At 39.0% G+C, this 24,367-nt stretch overlaps 1 long non-coding RNA gene across 6 annotated transcripts in view; it reads right to left on the bottom strand.

Moving 5' to 3' along the window:
- The window catches only part of LOC120798771, a 165,579-nt gene that overhangs the window by 89,377 nt on the left and 51,835 nt on the right, over positions 1-24,367 (bottom strand). For 3 of the 6 annotated variants that reach the window (XR_005708751.1, XR_005708761.1, XR_005708778.1), the window contains one exon: positions 1,404-1,890. The exons of the other annotated variants lie outside the window; for them this stretch is intronic. This is a non-coding gene — a long non-coding RNA (uncharacterized LOC120798771). Of the gene's footprint in view, positions 1-1,403; positions 1,891-24,367 lie in introns of those variants that run through there. 6 annotated transcript variants of the gene reach the window in all.

The raw sequence follows: 24,367 nt of genomic DNA, 5'->3' as shown, positions 1-24,367 counted from the left end.
GGAGGCTGTTCCTCTGGTTTGCCTGGCTGTTGGCCCTGGGCCTATGCACCAGCCTCCTCAGCATGCTGTCTAGCATGAAGACATGAGCCGAGAAGAGGGCAACTCTACCAGTCAAAGCTGGCAGGTATAATTGCACTGAAAATCACTCTAAATCTGCTCCTAAAGGATCCCAGGGCATGGGAGATGTCAGCCCCAGTCCCATACAGTGAAATATGTTAAGAATGGTGTCGAGCTTTACGCACGCACGCACTCTTTCTCGCTCTCTCTCTCTGATTCACAAATACACACTGCTCATACTTCCCCACATTTGATTACACACTCATTCACACCCTCACAGGGAGCATATGTGTATATTGTGTATGTGCGTAGATACAGTAGATACACACACACACACACACACACACACACACACACACACACACACATTTACAAGAGAGAGGACAGATGAAGCTGTAGGGCTGATTCTGCAGGTTTTCCTCTTGGCATCAAGTCCACTCAACTGAGGAGACATTTCCTCATTAGCCAACTTCAGCTTTAGACAGCTGTGGGGCTCAGAGAGTGTTCATGACTGTATATATGAAGGTGTGCACAGCAAGTGTATGTGTGTGTGTGAGAGAGAGAGCAAAGATCACAGCTTAGTGTATGTGACAGTGTGTGTAAAAGAATGGAGGCAAGGAAAGGAGAAAGAGGTTCACTATTGTGCAAAAGAAGCAGATAAGAAAAACAATCAAATTACAGAGTTTCCGTTTCACTCCAGGAGTAGTGAGAGGTCTGCGAGCTTGACCTGCATCTCTGACCCATCATCTGTATGTTGCTAACCCTGACTGCCAGAGTGCTTGGCTGTGTGTCCTATACTTTCAAGCCCAAACAATGCTACGTTCCTGGGTCAGTCAGGGAGTCAAGGCCAGGGCCAGAGCTCTGAGAGAGGTGCTGCGTGTTTTAGCCTGCTTTGCCCCACCACAGAGCAAGAGAGATGAGGGGATATGTGAGAGATAAATCACTAAGTGCCTCACCTTGGGTCACCGATCGCACTAAAGGCCACTGGCAATCTCTATTTGAAGCACTGCATTTGCTGCTTCAGGGCTTTGCTCTCTGGCCTTGCTATAAATCAGCATATACCCCCCCTTTCTTTTTCTATACATCCCCCCTCTTTACTAAAGGTGCAATATTATGTTAAAGTTCCTACAGTAAAACCCTGTCAGTTTGTGAAAGATTGCAAAATACGATAAGGCAAGGAAATACCATGCAATTTAAAGTTTTTAATCTGTATCAACGCTGGAAGGTTAAAAAGCAGTTTTTATTTCATTCATTAAAACGAATTAGGCAAATTTGCACATCAATTTATTTAAAACATTGAGAATTACATAAAAAAAAAAAAACATAAATCTGAGTACAGGAAGCATATGTAGTCAGTCAGTGCCTGAAAAAGCAAACAGACTACCATTTAGATGCATTACAGCTTCCCTTGAGTACAGCAATAGTCTAAATGGCTAGACCAGAAACTATAACAAAATGGACTGTACGCCTATGGCAATATGTTAGGCGCAACAAAGATTAACAAAAAGAATTAAAGTTTAAAATATAGCAGTGACACTACTGGTCCATGTGATGAAAGGTCTAATCCCAGTGATGGTTGACACCATAATTGCCCTGTGTCACTTCATTGCTTCTGACAATTTTGCACAGTGAAGTTCATGGCAAATCACCACAATACCAAACGGGCATGGCTATGAAGAAAGTCTGTAAACCCTTCACACAAGTTTCACTTTGCCAAAAATAGAGCCCACGATGTGTCAACAGCTGTATTGTCATCATGTGTAGCGAAACATCAGAATCAGAAGAACTTTGATGATCCCCGCAGGAAAACTGCTTTCTTACATTTGCTCCACACTGAGTAAGGAAGGAGGAGGTAAATAAGCAAAAAAGAAAAAACTACTACAAAAGTACAATAAAATAGTAATAATAATGAATATACAGTAAGTGAATAAAAAAAAATGCAAAAATGCAAATGTGCAAAAAGTTAAAAGTAATGTGCGAGGTAGAATCACAGTATGGACAAAAGTGCAAAAATAGGAACGTGCAAAGTAGAGTAACAGTAATTTAACAGTAAATTAACCATAATGTGCAAAGGTAAACTGAATGAAAAATTTAACAGTAAATGAACACTAGTTTAAGAGCAGAGTACTGATGGAGTGCAAAAAGGACAGAAATTGTATAACTGGATGGCCACAGGAAGGAAGGACCTCCTGTGGCCTTCAGTGTAGCACTTAGTCATTCTAAGTCTCTGAATGAACATGTTCCTCTGGCTAACCAGAGCACTGTTTAAGTGGGTGGGAGACGTTGTCCATGATGGAGAGGAGTTTCGACAACATCCTCCCCTCTGTGACTATATACAGAGGGTCCAGCTCCACCCCCAGGACTGAGCCAGCCTTCTGAATCAGTCTGTTGAGTCTGTTGGTGTTGGCCACGCTCAGGCTAATGCCCCAGCAGACCACTGAATAGAAAATGGCACTGGCCACCACAGACTCATAAAACATCCACTGCATGGTGCCGCAGACGTTCAAGGACAAGGGCCTCCTCAGGAAAAAGAGACGACTCTGGCCCTTCCTGTAGAGAACTGCTGAGTTCCTGGTCCAGTCCAGTTTGTTGTCCAAGTGGACACCAAGGTATCTGTGCTCCCTCTTCCATCTCCACCATCTCTCCCCTAATGGAAAGAGGAGTAGCAGTAGTCCTGGATCTCCTTAAGTCCATCACCAGCTGCTTTGTTTTTCTGATGCTGAGCTGCAGGTGGCTCAGCTCACACCAAGATTAGGGTTAGGGTTAGGATTGCAAACCCACCTTTCTTTATGAAGAAAGTGTGTAAATTATGGTTTCGTTTTTCCCGATTTCCCATTTTCCTCTGTTTCATTTTTGAAAACCAGACGTAGGTTTTAGAGGAGGCATGATACCAGCACTCAGTTTCTTTTTGCCCTTCCTTCTGCTGGATAATTTTCTATTCTTAATATGACAGAGTCACTTATGCTGTGAAAAGTCATTTAAGAAGAGAGAGATAGTAACTGAGGGCTGGGTTTAATGATTTTCTGTATTTCTAAGTGTGTGTTCGGGTGTTAAATATTTTGGTCATAATGACATGGTTTAGCTTCACTGCATTTTTAAAAAATATTTATCAAATACTAAAATAAACAATGTTATCTTTAAAGGAGCTTAATGTACGTTTTTTTTCTGCCGCCGAACACGGTTTCTTGCCGGTAGTGGTCGGTGGTGATGTTCGCTTGCCAAGAACTTCAGCCATTTTTGCATTTTTATAAGACACGAGGTTAGAATACACCCTCTGGGCAGCGCTACTTCTTCATCCTCTCATGTTGGACTGAGGGCAACCTGGACACTACAGTGACTCGGTATCATGAAGTGATGAGATGGGCTAGGGCTAGCTGGTTTGCTAACTTCAGCAGACGTAAAGCAAAACAAGACTTAATGTTGGTGTTGCTCTCTACCGCTGGAGACAGCTCTTGGTGAGTAAAGGCATTAAGTTTGATGCTGAACTCGCAACATTTCTTCTAGACTGGTAAGTAAACAGCTGTTAATGCTAACGTTAACTATGTAGCAATAGCAAAAATTTACATATAGCACCTTTAAGAGTCTATGTAAACCCACAGATCTTTGAAATCTGCCATACCTTTCACCACTAATTGATGCATTTTTTTAAATTGTCATATCCAAAACTCTGATGTTTATGAATTAGTTTTGAAAGGCTACAAGCAAAACCAAAACACATCTAACCTAATTATATGACCTAAAATCACAGTATAAGGTAGTCTGGTTGACCTGAAATGTCACTAGCTAGAGGAATAATAAAACCAGTTTCCTGTAACTAAAAAGCAAATGCCATAGAGGTCTTACAAAACATGGAAAACCCCATATACTAAAACATTTTTGGTAAGAATTTGAATGCTCCAGACACTTAATTTCAACAGTTTTTAGACCTCACACAAAATCAAAATTAACCCAAAGCCCAAATCTGAATATGATTAGCTTTCACTCTGTATCTCCTTAACTTATCTGAAGAACTCTGTGTGACTTAAGTCAGCAAACTCAGAATTGCAGCCTTAGAGACTGTCTTTATTGTGAAAAGGTGTGCTATAAAAGAGAAGAAATCCTACTTAGGGAGCTGGCTGCCTGGAAACCATCTCTGTCCCCAGTCTGTCCAAAAGACAAGTCAGTCAGGCTTGTACTGCCTTGAGTGTGACTATTCTCCTTATTTTCCCTTCCCTCCTCCTCTCCTCAGGTGTCATAATGGCAGCAGACCAGGGCTTGATGGAGGTGAGATGGGAGTAATAAAGAGTGATCCACTGGGAGCAATGCGGGGGTGGCACATGTATGGCATTGCCGTATCACTGTGGAACAGCAGGCCTCAGTGCTGCAGGAGAATGCTTTTACACTGACGGAATGCTGCAGGTGATACATACAATTACACGACATCTAGAACACCGACAGGCTGACACTCAGACTGCGGCCATATTTGTATGTGTGTGTGGGTATGCTGGTGTACAAGTGTGGGTTAGCAAGCTAGAGAGTGAAAAACAACAGAGTATAAAATTAAAAGAAAACATGCAAGTGTAAAAAAAAAAAAAAAAAACAGTGAAGAAAGAATGAGGGTCCAGATTTATTTTCCACAAAAATTAACATATTATTAGGACTGGAAAATCACTCTTGTCTCACTCTCAAAAAGATCTGCATCAGCCATTCAGGATGAATCCTAATAATAATCAGAACACTTGGGGAAGAAGAATAAAGAATTTTAAGCAGGAAAAATTACTGTGGCACAGTTTGGCTTCAAATATGCTCATGATTGAGGTAAAAAGTGTAGGTTGAGAAAGAGTCAAAGAGAGGGAGAGAGTAAGTAAGAGTAATTTTACTTCTTCTATTAACCTGACATGATTACAATAGCCTGATGGGCTTCCTTATTTCATGGAATATTAAATTCAAATGCGGCTCAAAGGAAGGACAGTGGTGAAGAGGGGGAAGGGACACTATCCTCTAAATGAAGCCTCAGCAAGCTACGACTTGCCGACAGCCCTTCACTGCTGGAGCAAACAAACAGTCTCTCGTTATGGTGTGTGTTCTGCATAGTTTCTGCACAGTATGTGTGTAGCACTACCTAATACATGTATATGACTATAATTATTATTTTAAATATCCATTCATCCAGCAGAGGCAGCTGTAAGGCCTCAAAGCTGTAACTTATAAAAACCTGAAGTCGTGTCTCTCCTTGACTGGAGTGTCCATGAAAACAGATAGCACATAAAAGAAATTGCATTAAAAATGAATAAGGCAAATCCTTTGATTTTTCTTTTTAGACTGCAAACTGATCATCTTTAATAAACCTTTTATTGTTAGAAATATTGTGAGATATTTGATTTGAATGCAGCTGCTGTAAATACCATCTTACAAAAACTAATACCAGTAGTTTTAGTGGAGGTCGTAGTAATTGTACTAATGGAAGACTATTTTAAATATTTATCATTTACACCTGTAAGCCCAAAGTAAAAACATAAGAAATAAGTAAATCTGAGGTTTTTCTAGTTGATTCACAATTGGCAAGTGATGTCAACTGTAGGATTTCAAGCAATTGATTTTTCAGGCATAAGGTCAATGTTTATGGAAGGGTGGTTACAAGCTGCAGTGAAAACAGTGGTTCCACTTTAGGAACTACAGCAAAGCATGTGATCAACACAGATTTCATGGCTAGTGGCTTTTTACCTTGTTACCATAGTATTTAGTGGTAACACACTTCACCTTTTTACACATGTTGCAGCTCAGTTGGTACTCTGGTTTGTTCTATGTCCCTGTTCTAAACATTTTTTCTAAACATTGCCATGTCTACACTACATAACATCGCAGTGCAGGATGGAATTTTATACCGTATTTCTGTTTGCAAACACATGCTGTAGCTAGAAGGTAAAATAGACAGCTTATTAAAACATAATGGCACATATTTCAAGAACTCACATAAAAACAGAGAACATACTCTATGAAGTGAGCATACTTGCTTCATTTTCTACAATGCAATTTAAATTAAATGCAAACAATTCACAATAATAAAATCGATTGAAGCAGCATCTGTCATCAGTTATAATGGTAGAGTGATGATGGCAGTTCTATGCAAGAATCAACAAATTAATCTAAACAACTTAAGATGAGTAGTAAAAACAGTGCAATACAATACAGCTTCTAAAACTAACTGAAGCATTTAGACAAAGATGCCAGTAGTGCAAGGTTGAATTGTTCAGTCAAAGCTGCTATTTACCAGTTTTATAAAGAATTTACAATGACGATCTAAAAACAATAATAATAATGTGAATTTGTGAGTATAGCTGACACACTGGTCCAAACACAAAAAGAGAGACTGAACTCAATTCATATAATAGTTATATTAAAATGTCTTTAAGCACGAAGGAAAGAGTGTATGAGATGTATATTAGAGGTGCGTTTAAGTGTGGACGTCTTAACAAACACTTTTATGCCTCCACTTGGCCATATCTAATGCAAACCAGGCCTTTCCAGTGGCACACACTTGCACAAATATACATTATACTATATAGTATATTGTTTTACCAGTTGCCCGCATGTATTGGCCAAGAAGTCTAAATCCATGAACTTGTTGGTGTTCAGATTTAAAGAGTGGCTGATACTTCTGTTTGAAAATGTAAGTGAAATACACGTTTGCAGAAGTTGTTTTAAATTTCTACAACTTGTTTTACCTTTGATTTTCACATCCACAGGTTTGGGGCAAAAACTATTCCAGTCATTTCAAATCACAAGGAAGTAATAGCCACTTCAATTCAAAAATGATAATGACACATGAAGATGCCTAAATTGGAAGCATTCCTAAGTCCATTTCTTTCAGACATTTTCTGTCAAGGAATCAAACGTTTGCTCCTGACATTCCTTGTTATTTATATTTATTAAAAAAAACTGTTTTATGAATGCTACAAAATGTTTAATAGTCTAGCCTTTCAAGATGACTGAATTAAAATATTTGAAATTAGCCTTTATTAAGGTACATGCAGAGTAGAACTTCTAAACACGTGCATTTCCACAGCCAATTCAATATGCAGAGTAACGGCTATTTTATACATTTCCAGCATTTTGTTGCAGGCTAAATTTACCATTTCGTAGACAATGGAGCCTGAATGGCAACATTATGGTCCAGGAGGTAACTGAGGACTTGTGCTGTCACTAGCAGCACCATGTCTGTGTGGGTTTACTAAATAGAGGAAGTAGAAGAAGAGGAACAAGGAGAAAAAAGACAGCCATTCTGCATTATACTCGACAGCTCACTTTAAAGAATTCATTCCATCTCCTGGAAAAGCTGGACTTGTGATGCCTCATTTCACAAATGTACCTCAGACACTTTGTCCACAGTTTTATAACACTTGATCATTGTGAAAAAACACAGCTGCACCATAATGTTGAGAGGAAATGAAGTTAGAAGGCAAACTCATCATTAGTCTTCAGATGAAATCAGGAGACTGAGTGTTCAAGCATCGTTATCCAGACTAGGCTTTTATGAGTAAACACTGTGCCTTCATATGGGATGCATAATAAGCACCTCTACCCTCTGGGAGAGAGCAGCCATCAATGCAGCTGTGCTGTGTTGTGATAAACCTCTTCTATCAGCATGTATCTACATTAGCTATCAGCGCTCTGGGTGTAATAACAGAAGAGGACACCAACTCACCTGCATCAAAAGAAAAACCTCAAGAGCAATAATAAAAAAAAAATGTATCAGTGTTCCAGCTTGGTAATTACATACAATCCATATTATGGCAATTTTTTCATGAAAATGTCAGAGCAATCATATTTTATACACTGGTAAAGACATAAGGGGGATTACACCTCACCAAAGACACATGAAGATATTCTATACACATCAGAAGACACGCAGATCGCAGATTCCCATGTGCACAACTAAGTGTGTGGGGCTGCAAGGAGGAGCAGTGAGTTGAGAGACCACCCCTTAACTAGGAGATCTCAATTCAGCACCCAGTGTCAGGCAGCGTAGGAGCTACTGCTGTGTGTCTGAATTCCTACCAGCTCCAGTGGTGGCTGATCCTCATGTCTGACTTGTGCGTAACAGGGACAAGTAAAAAGAACAGGTTTTTGGGGGGTAAATACAAGACAACAAAGGTGACACAAAATGGCAGGAGGTAACTCTCAAAAAACTATCAATAGACATTTTATCACATGATCATTTGCTAAGTCCCACCCCCCTTAGTTACTGTAGCTAACGCCTGTTGAGCTTTTCCCCAATTGCACCCGTGTCTGTGAATTATAGCCTGATGACATAGTTGCACACTTATGTAAAAATCTTGCAAAATGTAGCTTTATGCAACTACTACTCCTTAAATTGAACACAGATCATCGATAGCTGGAATGACTAAATCAATACGAAGGAAAAAGGGTGAAAATAGTGTGTGGCCTAACTGTTTCCCGCAGAAGTATAATTGTCACAAGTCCACCCTGTCCTCAGCACCACTTTGAACTCCAACCTCAGCTCCAGAGAGGAAAAAAATAGATGGAGTTAGGGAGTGAGTAGGGGGATGGGGGTGAGAAAAAAGAAAAGTGATTGACCTGAACACAGACAGCTTTCACCTTCTGAGGCTGATTTTTTTTACATCTTCTCTACAATGCCCTTCAAATGACCTACTCCTTCATGCAGCAGCACACTAAAATTAACTTTCCATTTTCACAACAATACAGTTTGGACTGGATGTTAGCAAGGAGACTGTGAAAAGTATAACCTAGTGTGTGTGTGTGTGTGTGTGTGTGTGTGTGTGTGTGTGTGTGTGTGTGTGTGTGTGTGTCAACTGGTTACAGAAACATCAGCTGACAGCCACATGTTTATACATTTTGGAATATTTTATCCACTGCATTTAGTGTCCAAACATTAACAATACTGCCCATTCAACAAATTTAAGCTCCTCAATTTACAACATTGTTTCGTTCTGATTTTTCTCCCTGGCTTTGAAATCAACACGTGGTTTTGTTTTGGTGTGATCTCAGGAGGAAAGAAGCAAAGGCAAGGGAGGAGAGAAACACCACATACAGGGTGTTTACAGATCTCTCTAGGCTCACCACATGTGATTATAGTCTGATGTTTAACAGACCAATTAAGGTTTTTATGGAACATGGGGCCTTTGCTGCAAGAGGGCTGGCACAGCACTACTTTAGTCTCTCTGTGTTAGTGGGTTTGGCACTTAAACGGTTTCATTCTAAACTCAATTGTGCCATCATAACCACATCCCTGATAGGGTGCACAGAAACCAAGGTATTGAACAGAACACAACCACAGAGGACAGAGGACATTGCAAGCAGATTTAAGTGAACAGCAGAGAACCTTTCATAGTTAAAGGATTGATAGACTTCAGAGACACTATTCGAGGCACTATAAAAGTGAGAATAAATACTGCAAGTACTTAGAAACTGTAAGAGAGTCCTAGCAAGGCGTAGGTATTGTAGGCTACAATGTGTAGTGCCGTGTGGAAAAGCCCATCCACATGAGCCACCAGTGGAGAGGATGACTCCTACATAAAGAACACAGGTATCCCAGTCTGCTTCTCCCCACTGGTAGGCTTAATCCCCTTGGTAGAGGCCTGAAACATGGGGGTTGTTACCACACAGAACCACAGCAGGAGCAGGGTGGCCCTCCTCTATCACAGCCACACTGGCAAGTTGCCTCAGCCTGGGGTTTCAGCAGGGTACACAAAGGCTGACTCTACAGACTTCACATCATGTTGTCATTTCTAAAGAATCATAAGCACTTTTTAACAGTCAAAGTGTTTTTCCATGTGCACTTCCACTTCCAATCTTTTAATTGAATTTGATTATGCACAGGAGTTGTTTTGAGCGTACATGGTGTGCTCAACATCAAGAGTGGGGTTATGTTTTTGTCTATTTCTTTCAACATGTCCCGTCTAGAAATTACTTTTATATACAACTAATATGCAAGAGGAAATACATTTTGAGAGGAATACAATGCTGCATGAATTACATTTTTATCACCATGGGAAACATTATTAATGTACACATCTGCCAAGTTGTAAAATATTCATACAGAACTTATCTGCAAAATATTGACAGACAAAAAAATATCTACTTGTAGCTAGAGCATGATTAAACTTCTTTAATGTTATGTTTAGGCACTTAATAAACATGCACTTGATTAAAAGATAGGTTCACAGTTTTTCAAGTTAGTCTTAAAACAGTAGTCAGGTGCCCATATGAACACTGATTTCCATTTCATTTGTCTGCAGCCTCATAAAAGCTTATGATAAACTTTTCTTTGCATTTTTGCACAAAATGGAATTGTGAATTTTGTCCTCCATCTCTTCAAAGCAAATTTGGAAGGATTTTTTTAACAACTAGAATGAACAGGAGGAATGATGACAGCAAGCAAAACATGTTTTGGTGCTCATATGAATGCCTGACTATGCCTGTTCTATGAAAGACTTAAACATTTTTAAACCTATCTTTTAAAGATAGGGAAAGATTGAGAACTTGGCTAAATACTGGAAAAGTCGAAAGTAACTCAAAGCATGGAGCATGTTTACTTAAATAACATTTAACAGAAACCACAAATTTCCCTTAACCAAATTCAGTGTGCCTTGTACCTAAACCTAATCACACATGGGATGCAAACTCCGATCCTTCACTTTGTATGTAATTTGTAGGAGACAGGGTTGCCTTTTTGATTACAATTCCACAGTTTTTGGAATTCTGTAATGCTTTAACAATGATCTATAACTAGAAGATTTATGCGTCTTCTTCGTATTTACAAGGCTGCTGTTTGATGTGATATATTAATTGAGGTTTGTTTTTGTTTTTTTTAAATATGTCATTTAAAAATATGTACCACATGATTCTCTTCACTGGCTGTAATGCCATACCCTTTAAAACACACTAGGAAAAGGCCAAACAAATATAATTCCACTGCGATGCTGGTAGCCAGTCTAGTCATTTTGTTTAAATACCACCATAGGTGTGATTGGTAAAGATTTATGGTTTGAAGATTCTGTGCTGTGGTATATTCTTCTTGACATTTATAAACGACAGCATTTATATGAGCTCCATCCAGTGAGTGAGTGAGTGAGTGAGCGTGCGTGTGTGTGTGTGTGTGTGTGTGTGTGTGTGTGTGTGATCATTTTTCCCCACAGTGATAATACAAGAGGGCATGGTGTTTGCACCTGGGGCAGGAGGCAGGTGAAGACAGTGTACGCTGTTTAGTGGAGCTGGTCCCATTCTCTGTGTCTGTGCTTGCAAGCTGAGAAGTTTAGTAGTGTACCATCTCCGCTCTCTGCTCCTCTGCACTATGGTCTGTTATCAGCCCAGATGATGCAAGGAGATACACCGTGTGTGTGTGTGTGTGTGTGTGTGTGTGTGTGTGTGTGTGTGTGTGTGTGTGAGATAGAGAGAGACTGTGTGTGTCTGTGCTGTTTTGGGTTTACCTCGAGTCTGGCTTTGTGTTTTTGGGAGAACCCGAGGCATTCATGTAACAGATCGCAGTACCCTACCACTTTTCCTCTCTCAGACTCTCATCTATCACACCACTTTTGTCCAAGGCCAGCTGTTCAAAACAAGTCATTGACAAGAATCTCTCCCCAACACAAAGGAAAGATCAACATCTAATGTGGCTATGATTTGCATCTATTGACAAAAATGTTAGCAGTTTCAAATCTAATGGTGACAGAACCTGGTAGACCTGTTTCTCAGTTCTTGTCAAATTCATTAAGTCACTTTTCTTTCCAGGTCACTGCTGTTTGTTTACAACTTGTTTTTCTGCTTTAAGCATTTCTATTATTTCTATTTAAATTTCATCATCCATCTTAGAATTTTTTTTTTTTTTTATCCCTGTCTCTACGACTTGAACTTTTATACCACATTATCTGAATTTTACCTGGCTTTCACCTTGATATGTCCAGCTACATAGCTGTTAGTGTTTTCTCTTTGACTCTGCAGCTGGCTACTGGTTCTACAAATCTGGCTGAAGTACAGCACATTATCGGCGAGCCCTCGTAGGTAAGGGCTCCGGCTGGTAAGCCTCACTCATTGTCTCTCTCCTACTACTGAGGGTTTTGTTTTAAGAGTAAGCTACCTACTAATGGCATGTTCCTTTTGGGAACTCACACTACTCAATTAGATGACTGCAGTACCTTATCCGATGTAATTGTTCAGCTAAACCAACTGCCAAGATTTCTTTCATCCTCTGTTAGTTTTCCTGCTGCTGGAACTGTGTATGGATAACAGTGCTAATTCAAGATCTGAGTTTCAGAACTGACACTAAGGTGATACTTTCTTCGATACCTATCATTATTATTCAGTGAGTCAAAGCTGAACCAGGAAGGCGTTCTGTAAACTGTGATGAATGTTTCCAACAGACAGTTGGGATAATAATTTCACTATTGGCCTCAAACAAGTCTTGCTGACCTGGTTGGTTGTTGAAACCCTATATCACCCTATATATCTGACTGCTTGGGCATGTTTTTAGGGATGTCGATGACATCATGTTGCAACATGTCCAGATCTCAGCAATTACTTTTGGGAATTATAATATTATCATAACCATTAGAAATGATTGCCAAAGTTACAAAAATTAGATCAAAGTGTTACAAAACTGTAATCATCTTTGATTTACTTACAAACCTAGAGACTCTACTGAGTCAAAACCCAAAAATCACTGAGGTTTGAAACCCAGCACTGCCTGCCTCTGGATTCTTCTCATTCATGATGCCTTGACAAGACCGTTGGCTAGAGGACAAGGCCAACTGATATGTTACCAATTTATCATTATTTTGTGCTTACTTGAAAAATTTCAATGTATTTTATGAAGTAGTATTATTTATTAAAACTGAACCTGTAACACTGCATAAAATATCTTATCAAACAGCTGTGAAAAAAGATGTGAGGCAATATTATGGGAGAGAGGAATGTGTGGAATGAGCAGGATTTCAACAAATATCTACTTTTCACATAATTAATCTTGACAGCAGTCATCTATGATCATCAGTAGGATGACACTCATCAAACAATTGCCTTTAATCTACACCCAAAGTGACAGTTGAACATGTAGAGCAGCTGTATAAGCTGAAGTATTAATGTTTCCCAGCATCCTGAGTATGTGAAGGAAAATAAGTCCCTCTGAATACTTTCCAATGCTGTGGCCACTAAGACATGGATAACCACCTGACTAAAGATTCACCTGTTTCCAAGCAAGGATATCCATTCACCCAAATGCTCAGCTTTTTCTTGACAAGGACATCTGTTTAACCAAACCTTCACCTATTTCAAGAACTCAACAAAAACCAGGCATGAAAGTGAAGCAGAGCTCCCTACTCCACTGGATATGACAATGGTCTGGTCTGCCAGGGTACAAAACACAACAACCTCTGCTCCTAAATTAGACCTACCACTGAGCCCCACTGACAATGGGATGCTGAGATGCAATTACTTTAAAAGCTAGCCCCCCCCCCCCCCTTTTACTATCACCACCTCTCTATGTACACCCCAAACCATCCTTGATCTCCATACACCTCTCCAAAAAGTCCTCACCTCTCTTCTCCTCTACCATTTCCCTCGAATAGTTCCATTGTGTCCTGCACTTTTGGAGCTCTGTAGGGAGAATTTAAATATATTTGATGAAACTGAATGTGAATGAATGTGGGTGCAAGTGTCTATCTGTGTGTTTGTTATTGGTTATGAGCAGCATGCGTTTCCCTTCAGCCTGCAGAGGCCCATGTGAGACATAGTTGATGCCAGCTGAGACGCCCGTCCCTTTAAGTCAAACTCCTGCTGGGCTGAGACCTCTCTGATTTTCCAGCTTTTTCCTCCCTTGTAGCCCTCTCTCTCTCTCTTTCTCTCTCATTATCTTTTTCATTTTCATCTGATTCTGTCATCCCTTGATCTGTGGGATGCTGCAGTTGCACTCAAGGTTGTGCTGGAAAAGGGGAAGATAATAGGAAACAAAGTGATAACATTGGTGGGTGCATAAAGGTGTTGACTTGAGGGAGAAAGAAAACACCACTCAGGAGGAACCTTTAAGCAACATGGTCATTAACACCTCCATTACAGACCATTCTGTATGATCAGCTCTATTAGTCATTCAGGGCCCACGCTTCTCGTCAAGACAGCCATACATTTTTTTCGAACAAGACAGCAGGATAGTAGAAAAGAGTTCTTTGTTTTCTTTCAAACAGCAATCAGTCATCATCATCGCTGCCACCAGCTGTTAGTGAGGCTCCTGCATTAAACTGAGCTGCCTGAATATATTTACAGAGTAGACTGTGAGCTGCTATGATATGGCAGGTCAAAACTGAACAGGTATCCTCAAAAGACAAATGAATTCCTCATACGCAACAACAGCATCCATTGCTGGACATATAATATAATGAAAACGGCTGGGACAAAGTTCTTTAAGAGCAGTTGTCAAAATGTTGCAGTGAAGGAAAATTATTCCCTTATTTGAAATGTGCCCATCATCTAAAAAGGTGGTAGTGAATTAAAAAAAAATGCTGCCCTAAAAATGTATAAATGCTACTGATTACATCTGGCTATTCACTTATTTTTAATTTCCCCAAGTGGAAACATGAAGACTGAAAAGTGCTCAGTGTTACCAAAATAATACACTCTGGGTAAAATTACCTCTTGGATTCATCTGTTTCATTAACCAATTCAACTCTGCTTTACTAATAATCAGCTCACCTCCTTAACCCAATTTCTGTTTAAGTTACAGCTTCATTTCAAATTTTCTGTGTTTCCTTTCATATTCAGTTTTAATGATGAACTCACTTATTTCACACTGATCGAATTTAAGATGGTTGTTCTCAGTGAAAACTATTTAAATTAGATACACATTTTTTTCTATGCATGGCTACTTGAAATTCACATATTAGCTGTGCTTCAAATGATACAGGTGTTTTATAATTCAAATTGGAAAACCAAAAAGACAAGGAGTCATTAACACCTTTACCAGGTGTGATGGAAAAAGTGATTTGTTACAGGTCTGAAAATAGGTCCTCTTTCCTTACCTGTAATTATAGCTTTGAAACATATTATCTCACAGGTATGGCTTCAAAAGTGTCTTCCCCACAATGCTAACAAGGCCTACTGAAACTCCACAGGAGCTGGTGGAAGTCTTAATTACATAGCTGCATATATTACTACATATCAACCCCTGCTGTTCCAATATTAATTATACTGTACAACAGACTTTTTCTTCTACTTGTTCACTTCAGGCTTCTCATATTACAAAGTTAACTTTCTCTCGCTTTAATTTTGAGCCACGTATAGCATATATCTAATTCCTCCAACTATGGCATAAAGACCGGACAATGTGGAGTAGAAATAAATCAGCATACACAATTGCTTGAAAGTGTCAAATAACATACCAAAGTGCATGCTATACTCGATGAAAAATACTGACAAAGTCAGAATGTGTTTGCCCGATAAGTGAACATTTGTGGGGAACTATGTGTAACAATGAAAATATTATTACATTTTTACAACATGGCTATGTGTTTAACTTTTACATTTGTCCCTTCAGAGAATTCTAATAAGATCATTTAAAAGGTACTGCCAAACCTTCAACTTCTTGTGGGCCACATATACATGTCACCAGCCCCTGATGAGGTTAAAATATGATACTGACTTCACTGTCGCCAGATTAAATGCCTTATTCAGGATGTGAGGTAAACTAATGTATCTACCTGATAACAAATCAAAACTACTTTCTGGGCAGTACAGAAAAGTGTGCTGGAAAAGGAGAAGATAATAGGAAACAAAGTGATAACATTGGTGGGTGCATAAAGGTGTTGACTTGAGGGAGAAAGAAAACACCACTCAGGAGGAACCTTTAAGCAACATGGTCATTAACACCTCCATTACAGACCATTCTGTATGATCAGCTCTATTAGTCATTCAGGGCCCACGCTTCTCGTCAAGACAGCCATACATTTTTTTCGAACAAGACAGCAGGATAGTAGAAAAGAGTTCTTTGTTTTCTTTCAAACAGCAATCAGTCATCATCATCGCTGCCACCAGCTGTTAGTGAGGCTCCTGCATTAAACTGAGCTGCCTGAATATATTTACAGAGTAGACTGTGAGCTGCTATGATATGGCAGGTCAAAACTGAACAGGTATCCTCAAAAGACAAATGAATTCCTCATACGCAACAACAGCATCCATTGCTGGACATATAATATAATGAAAACGGCTGGGACAAAGTTCTTTAACAGCAGTTGTCAAAATGTTGCAGTCAAGGAAAATTATTCCCTTATTTGAAATGTGCCCATCATCTAAAAAGGTGGTAGTGAATTAAAAAAAAATGCTGCCCTAAAAATGTATAAATGCAACTGATTACATCTGGCTATTCACTAATTTTCCCAAAGTGCAAACATGAAAACTGTCTATATTCAGAGTACTCAATTAGCTCTTGGATTTACCTGTTTCATGAAGAAATTAAACTCTGCTTTACTAATAATCAGCTCACCTCCTCAACCCCATTTCTGTTAAAGTTGCAGCTTCATTTCAAATTTTCAGTGTTTCCTTTTATATTCAGTTTTAATGATGAACATACCTTTTTTCACACTGATTTAGGCTAAGATGGTCATTCTCAGTGAAAACTATTTAAAGTTGATACACATTTTTTTCTATGCATGGCTACTTGAAATTCATCTATTAGCTGTACTTCAAATGATACAGGGTGTTTCATAATTCAAATGGGAAAATCAAAAAGAAAAGGAGTCATTAACACCCTTACCAGGTGTAATGGGAAAAGTGATTTGTCATAAGTCTGAAAATACGTCCTCTTTCCCTATCTGTAATTATAGCTTTGAAACATATTATCTCACAGGTATAGCTTCAAAAGTGTCTTCCACACAGTGCTAACAAGGCCTACTGAAACTCCACAGGAGCTGGTGGAAGCCTGCTCCAATATTAATTATACTGTACAACAGACTTTTTCTTCATCTGCTCACTTCACGCTTTGCCTACGACAAAGTTAACTTTTTCTCACTTTAATTTTGAGCCACGTATAGCATATCTCTAATTCCTCCAATTATGGCATAAAGACCGGACAATGTGGAGTAGAAATAAATCAGCATACACAATTGCTTGAAAGTGTCAAATAACATACCAAAGTGCATGCTATACTCGATGAAAAATAATGACAAAGTCAGAATGTGTTTGCCCGATAGGTGAACATTTGTGGGGAACGATGCGTAACAATGAAAATATTACTACATTTTTACAACATGGTTATGTTTAACTTTCACATTTGTCCCTTCAGAGAACTCTAATAAGATCATTTAAAAGGTACTGCCAAACCTTCAACTTCTTGTGGGCCACATATACGTGTCACCAGCCCCTGATGAGGTTAAAATATGATACTGACTTCACTGTCACCAGATTAAATGCCTTATTCAGGATGTGAGGAAGCCTTATTTGTCTACCTATTAACAAATCAAAATCAAAACTACTTTCTGAGCAGTACAGAAAATTCTATGATTTATATTTTTGGTAACAATCATATATTTAGACTAATATTGTGTTTCTGCAATTCCAAACCAACCATTAAATAGCCTATACTTTGACAAAACAATGACATATGCAGCACTTTTCAGTAAATATTTGTCAAAATCACTGATTCTCTATATTTATATATTTCATCTGGGTGTAATCAATTCCAAACAAAAAACATATACATCTGACTTTTATAAAGTGTAAGAAAAACTGGGCTGTTCAATTCAAACACAAAAAAGTACCACACAAATCCATACACCACACCTAAACATCTTGTGCAAATATGAACAAAGTCAATTTCAGCCAGGGTCGTACATGGTGATGCTCTATGATATTGTGGTGGTCATGGTCTGTGTGTATGTGCTTTGGACGTGAGTGGATCCAGCCAGGGGAGTTAGTGCAGGGGTGGAGTTGGGATGGGGGGCTGCTGGATGGGCCGAGGGTTTCTTTGAAGTCTAGATTCCAATTAAACCCCTGACTGAGTTCTAAGCGCACAAGAAAAATGACTGAGGTACATGACATGGCCAGGTCCCCTCGTCCAGCCAAGCCTTTCCATTTTAGCCCCTTTGTCTCCCTGCAGCTCCTAATATTTATGATCACTACTCCTGACATAACCCCCACATCAGGCCTACCACCCCCACCCTCCCACCACCCCGACAGGGAAAAAAAAGAAAAAAAAAAAAAAAGAAAGAAAAAAAACTGGACGGGACTTAAAAACAAGGCTGACAGAGTGGAGAGCCAGAGTCCGACCCTGAGGTCTCACTACTCAGTGCAACATAGAGAATATTTGAGAAACATCCACACAGAAACAGGGAGTAAGATGAGGTCAAAGAGGAAGATCAAGTGAAAGACAACAAGGACAGAGACAAAGACAATGCGTACAAGAGGAAGAATAACCATTAAGGATGAAATACTGTTGTGGAAAATATAAAACAAAATATCCTGTATTACCTTAATGAACACTGACTTATTTCTTTTTTCAAAATATAGATTTTGTTTTTGTTATTTAGCACATTCCTGTAAGCACTTGTTTCCCTTTCCATCCAAAATAATGCAAGAAAGAATTAAAAAATAAAAAGATCAAATAATAAAATGTAGCCTGTGTAACAGAAGTAGACTATCCTATTAGAAGATCCATTTTATGTCAATAACAAAACAAATTCTTGTTCAAAGATGCAATAGGTTTATTCATCTCATACAAAGAAAATGCAGCCATTGCACTAATGTTAGCTCATTCTGCTTTTGATAAGAATATCCATGAAAAACACACAACTAGCACATTTGATACAAACATTATCATTTTACTTGACAAAGCAATACAGCAACAGAATTTTCCCTCAATTTTGATCTCAGCAGCTAGCCCCTCATAGTCAAAAGAGATGTATGGAATGGGACTCTAGCGCAATACCAATCTACCTTAGAAAGCACCACGATACACCTTTACAAAACCCAGTATCTGGCTGCTACTCTTCACAGTTTTGTTTTCTCTTGAAAAACTGATGGTAGAAACAGCGAAGATGCACCTTAGCTGGGGGACATGTTTGTGTTGAATGCGAATGGAGAGAAATGGAAGATTTCAGAGGGATCAGTCCTGCAAGGAAACCGCAGGCAATTCATACACTACCTGACACTATGCCTAAAACACATTGCAGTTTTTCTTTTTTTATTTTCTGGAACCTTTAGCACATGAATTCCATCCACTCACGCACACTGAACAACACACAGTAGGTAACGATACATACTCCATAATTCATTCGGCATTGAATGTCATCTCTTTTCCTCTCTCTTTTTTTAAACATACACACTGCACACACCCTCACTATTTACCACAAAGACATACAAAGTGCAAAAGTACACGCATGTCTTGTTGCTCTATGAACTGAGAAGGCAAACATATAACAACTCAAATACACACACAAACATGCTCTAGAATAAAATATTGAAAAGTGTCACAGACACCTGGTCAAATGCTCATATGATTCCCAAAGGAACCACCCTGAATAAACTACTTCCTGCGGGAGAGAAAAAAATGGAAGGAAGAGGTTCATATGATGTCTCTTCCTCGAGGAGATGGAGCTGGAGATGGGACAAAGCCGGAAAGGCTTTAGACTGGGAGCCAGCAACCTTTTATCACACTGGAGGGAGACAGGGAGCTGTGAGGTGCAGGATGGTAAATATTTCAAGATGATAGGTGACATAAACAAAAGGCTTACTCTCATTCCCATTTTTTAAGTTACAAAATTTGGGTCCAGTAATTCATAACAGCAGTCCTCACTGACACACTAATATAGTACTGAAGAATGGGCCCCTGCAACTCAACACAGAAAAAATATCTCCTTCAAAACTAAATCCGTTTCCTCTAAAAGTCAGCAATCCTGATCACAAAAGCATTAAGGTTATTTATTGAATCAGTTAACATTGGCATAATCAAAACGATAGTCAAACTGCAAATGTGTTGTTTTCATATTAATAGGAACAAAAACAACAAAGAAGTGCAGTTAAGTATGAGCTATACTGTACATGCAAAAGGTAAAATTTACAACAAGAAAAACTGACAATCATGTATCTTTGGTGACTTAATAACGCAAACTTTCTTTGAAGTTTTTATCATATTTTTCACTCATTTGATTGTTTAGTTGTGTTCTCTCAGTGTTTGAACTTTTTAAAGAATTTTTTTGTTTCCTATAAATGAATCACTTTCCTGTCCCCAAAGCCGGGTCCCTCCCCAGTCAGGGACACAGCACTCAGCCTCTGCTCCATGTCAGAGAGCAGTCTGTCAGTGTGTCTGTGAAGGCCAGATAACCCTTTGATGGAGAGTACCGGTGGTTATTGTTGTCTCTACCTTCCACCTTCCCTCCAACACATATGAAGATTTATTGAAGGAGAGGGCTGAGCAGCGGGAGCCTGCGCTAACATGGCAGGCCACGATGGCAACAGGAAAGGGGGCAGGAAGAACAGAGGCAGGAGGTAGACACATCAGGGGGTGATGGGAACTCCTCTGACCTGCCTTTGGAGGAGACAATGCTCAGGTAGAGCGGACCGTGATTACCGGCTGTTGAGGGGGACAAAAAAAATCATGGGACCGTGCTTGCTGCATGTCCTCCTCTCTAAAAGGACGGGCAGGTTTAACAGAAGAAAGCTGAAAAAAAAAAAAAAAGACATCTTGAAAATCAGTAAGAAAATATAGAAGGTTACTTAAAGTATTGTTCAGTAAGACTGAGTATGTGGATCTACTGTAGTCAGCATTTATATAAGATGCAAAATCCTAAAACAATTTATGTTACAGTTGCTGAAATACAAACTTTTTATTTTTTGTGACACAGAATCATGTGTCTACAATTTCTTTTTTAAACCAGCAGCAAAAATCAGTTAAAGGCTGAATTACACTGATGATGAGTACTGGAGGATAATACTGAAGTATTTGGGTGAAAGGTTCAACAGGCCAGATGAACAAGTGATCTAGAGGTCTAGAAAATCATGATGCATTTGTAGCATGTTTAGAGATTACCAGATGTTGCACCACACAAATGTATATTCAATATAAATAAAATAATTACTACCTTTGGGTGGGAATAATAAAATGGAAGTGAAATGAAGTTGGTGTCAGTTGAATATATAATTATTATACATGTAAATATGCGTGTAAACAACCAATAATAAATATAAATATGCAAATAACCACTCAGTGAAGCTGATACCATGATATCAATTACATAATTTAATTTGCTATTAATCGCTTTCAATTTCCACCTGGGTTTTACAGTGTGAAAAATATTATCTTAAATATGCTCTCCTCCATTTATGACATAAATTCATGTTGACTATGTTTTTGAATTAAACATTTATGGTGAATTGTTTTAAAAAGGAGTGAAGCAAAGCAAGTGAGTGCAATGAAAGAGACAGACAGAGGACAGACAGAGAGATGAGATACAGAGACAGATACAGAAAAAGGAGAGGGACAGAGAAGGTGAATAGACATCAGCGACTCATAGTGCCCTCTTCTGCTCACAAGCTGTATGATGCAGTTATTCTTCCTTTTGATCATCAAAAAAATACAATTGTAAAGCAGCAGATAGAGTACAAATGTCCTGCTTCTTTCTTTACAGTTCTGTATAAAACGATGACTCATACCCGCATTTCTGTGCATAATTAAAAATATTAGCTTCTCAATTATCTTTCTATCTAATATACACACCTCAAACATCATCTCCATCATGCACCAGAAGTAATGATTTTGAGACATAGTAAATGGGTACACTATACGCTGTGAGACTGTCGCATTATAAAAAAAAAAAAAAAAAAAAATAAGGCAGCCTTGAACCAATGCCCATGTACAAAACTTGGCACAATAAAACCATGCTCAAGAATCATTCGGAAACTTGTGTATTTTTGGGCAACAATAAAAAGATAGGTAGCTACACAATCGTCACTATACCCTGGAAACCCTGAGCTTTGGCTCATCCAGATGCAACACTAACCCCAGCTGAGCAACAACAGAGCAAAAAACTTAATAGATTTTTAATTTTCTGATACACCACACTAACCAGTCTCATTTTTAATATATGATATGTAACATTTATCAGTTATCCTTCTAATTCTATTCAGTGAATATAAGTGACGCTCAAGGATATATACTATACTCGTAAAAAATAAGCACATTGTAATAGTAAACTGCGGAAAGAAATGGAAAATGTGTAGCTATTGAAGTTCTTAGACTGAATAGAATGTATTGTGTTAGAGAACCTTCATTGTGTCTGCATACAAAGAAACAATATATCGGTACACTTGCAGAGAATGTATACAGTATACTATGTGTATAAGTGGGGTCTTCTTCCCCAAAATGTTGAATGTGTACACAAGAAACCGATGGCAACCAGACATACGTGGGGCTGTGAAATGATGACCCGTTTTTAAACCCATATTTGATTACCTGGTTTTATTAAAATTGGATCCAAAGAGACCCGTTCCCCATTTGAATTTAATGAAGGCTGTGTGGCTGACAGGAGGCTTTTGATTTATACACTGTTATTAAATCCGACAAGAGAGCCAGGCAGGTAAGCAGGCAGGCAGGAGGAGGTGGAGAGGAAAGAGAGAGCAGGACCCAGAAACCTGGCCCTGCACCAGGCACAGCTAGACTCCGAGTCCGACAGCCCTCCTCTTCCTTCGGCCCACCCCCCACCTGCTCCACTCTGAGGAGTGCAGGAGAGAAGAGAACAGCCAAGGACACATGCTGTGTGGCACCCCTCTCTCACATCCCTCTTCCTTCTCTGATACCTATTCCATTATTCATATTAAAATACAGACTGATGTAAAGATGAATAATAAATGCAGTCAACACAAAACAAAAGCTGGCAGACCAGTGCTGTCAAGGCGGTCACTTGACAGAAATTAAAATTTATTGTGTCTATTCATCTTAATAAAGGGGTATGTTTGAGACATAAACAAATTAAAATTTCAGCACTCCTTATATTGCTCTTTTTTTTTATTAAAACTATTTTTCTTTTTAAAATTATGGAGAGATTTAAATAATAATATTAAATTGCTTTACTTTCTGGTGCTGTTAATTAACCAAAAATATAAAGGTCTATATGTAAGAACAATATATTAAATATAGAAAACAGCTAAATAACTTATGTTTTGAGGAAGATTTGTGACACCCCTCAGAGCCTTGAGTTTTCCTCTTTGAAACTTCAAAGCCAAAGTACTGTCTAAAATACAGCAGCACACTTACTGTACAGTAGGAGATCCTCAGAGTCTCAGACCCGGGCTATACTGCTATCACAAATCATAATCATTCACCTAAGCTAAGACACTTAGCAGAGCCTTACATGACAAAGAAAGTACCAAAAATAAGGCTTTCTGTGATTTTTCTTCCAGGGTTCAGCGATAAACATGTGCAAGCACAAAGAATCTCTGTTCTACCTCCAGCTTCAGTGGGGTGTTTGAAGCTGCCTATGCTGACTATCAATGTTTTCCTGGAGGTTAGCTTCCAGTGGAAAGTATAGACACTGGTCAGAAATACTGGCTAGACATTTTCTCAACACGGAAGGTTTAAAACATGATTAGAGCATCATCCCAAAAAACACAAAGTACACATCATGAGAAAAAGAGACAAAAACATTCAGGGATAAAGGCTTTCTGATTTCACCTCAGTGCACCTCTATTAAGCCGATTAGTTAAGTTTATCTTAAAGGTGTTTTCTATCAGTGCTGTCATTTATTTCTAGCATTTCAGACAGCATCGATCAAAATGTCCTTGATGTTTGCTTAGCGATTAATATTATGAAGATTTGTCATGCAGTGTTTCACAATTAATATGGGTCCGACACACTGAATGTCTGCCTGAATATCTAATATAAAAGAAAAATGGGTGAGGATTGCATTTTGTTTTTAATGTTTTGCTCAAGCAGAGCACTGCTGTCATGCCTGCTTTTTTCAGGATGTCAGACAAAAAGAGAGGAGAGATGGAGAGGGAGGGATCCTGGAGGATGGGGGGAGGAAAGGAGGAGAGATGGAGGGGCTGCTGACATGCACTTGTCTCCAATCTCTTCGAATCCATTGCACAATTCATCTGCTTTGTCTCTACTGCCACGGCTGAGGACCATCAGACCAGACGCCCATTAGATTCCTCATACTGCCCCCCTATGCACATCCCTCCTTCAGCCCCCCCCAAAACACCTTTTTTTCATGTGACATGCTGACTGAAGGAGAGGCAAGGCAATTCACAAGCCTCCCCAAATGGGGAAATGTCAGAAAGGGAACCCATATCAAAACCATGTTGTCATGGAGATACA

Source organism: Xiphias gladius, chromosome 1, assembly GCF_016859285.1.
Source record: "Xiphias gladius isolate SHS-SW01 ecotype Sanya breed wild chromosome 1, ASM1685928v1, whole genome shotgun sequence".
NCBI classification, from domain to species: domain Eukaryota; kingdom Metazoa; phylum Chordata; class Actinopteri; order Istiophoriformes; family Xiphiidae; genus Xiphias; species Xiphias gladius.
This window is presented reverse-complemented; position numbering and strand designations above follow the sequence as displayed.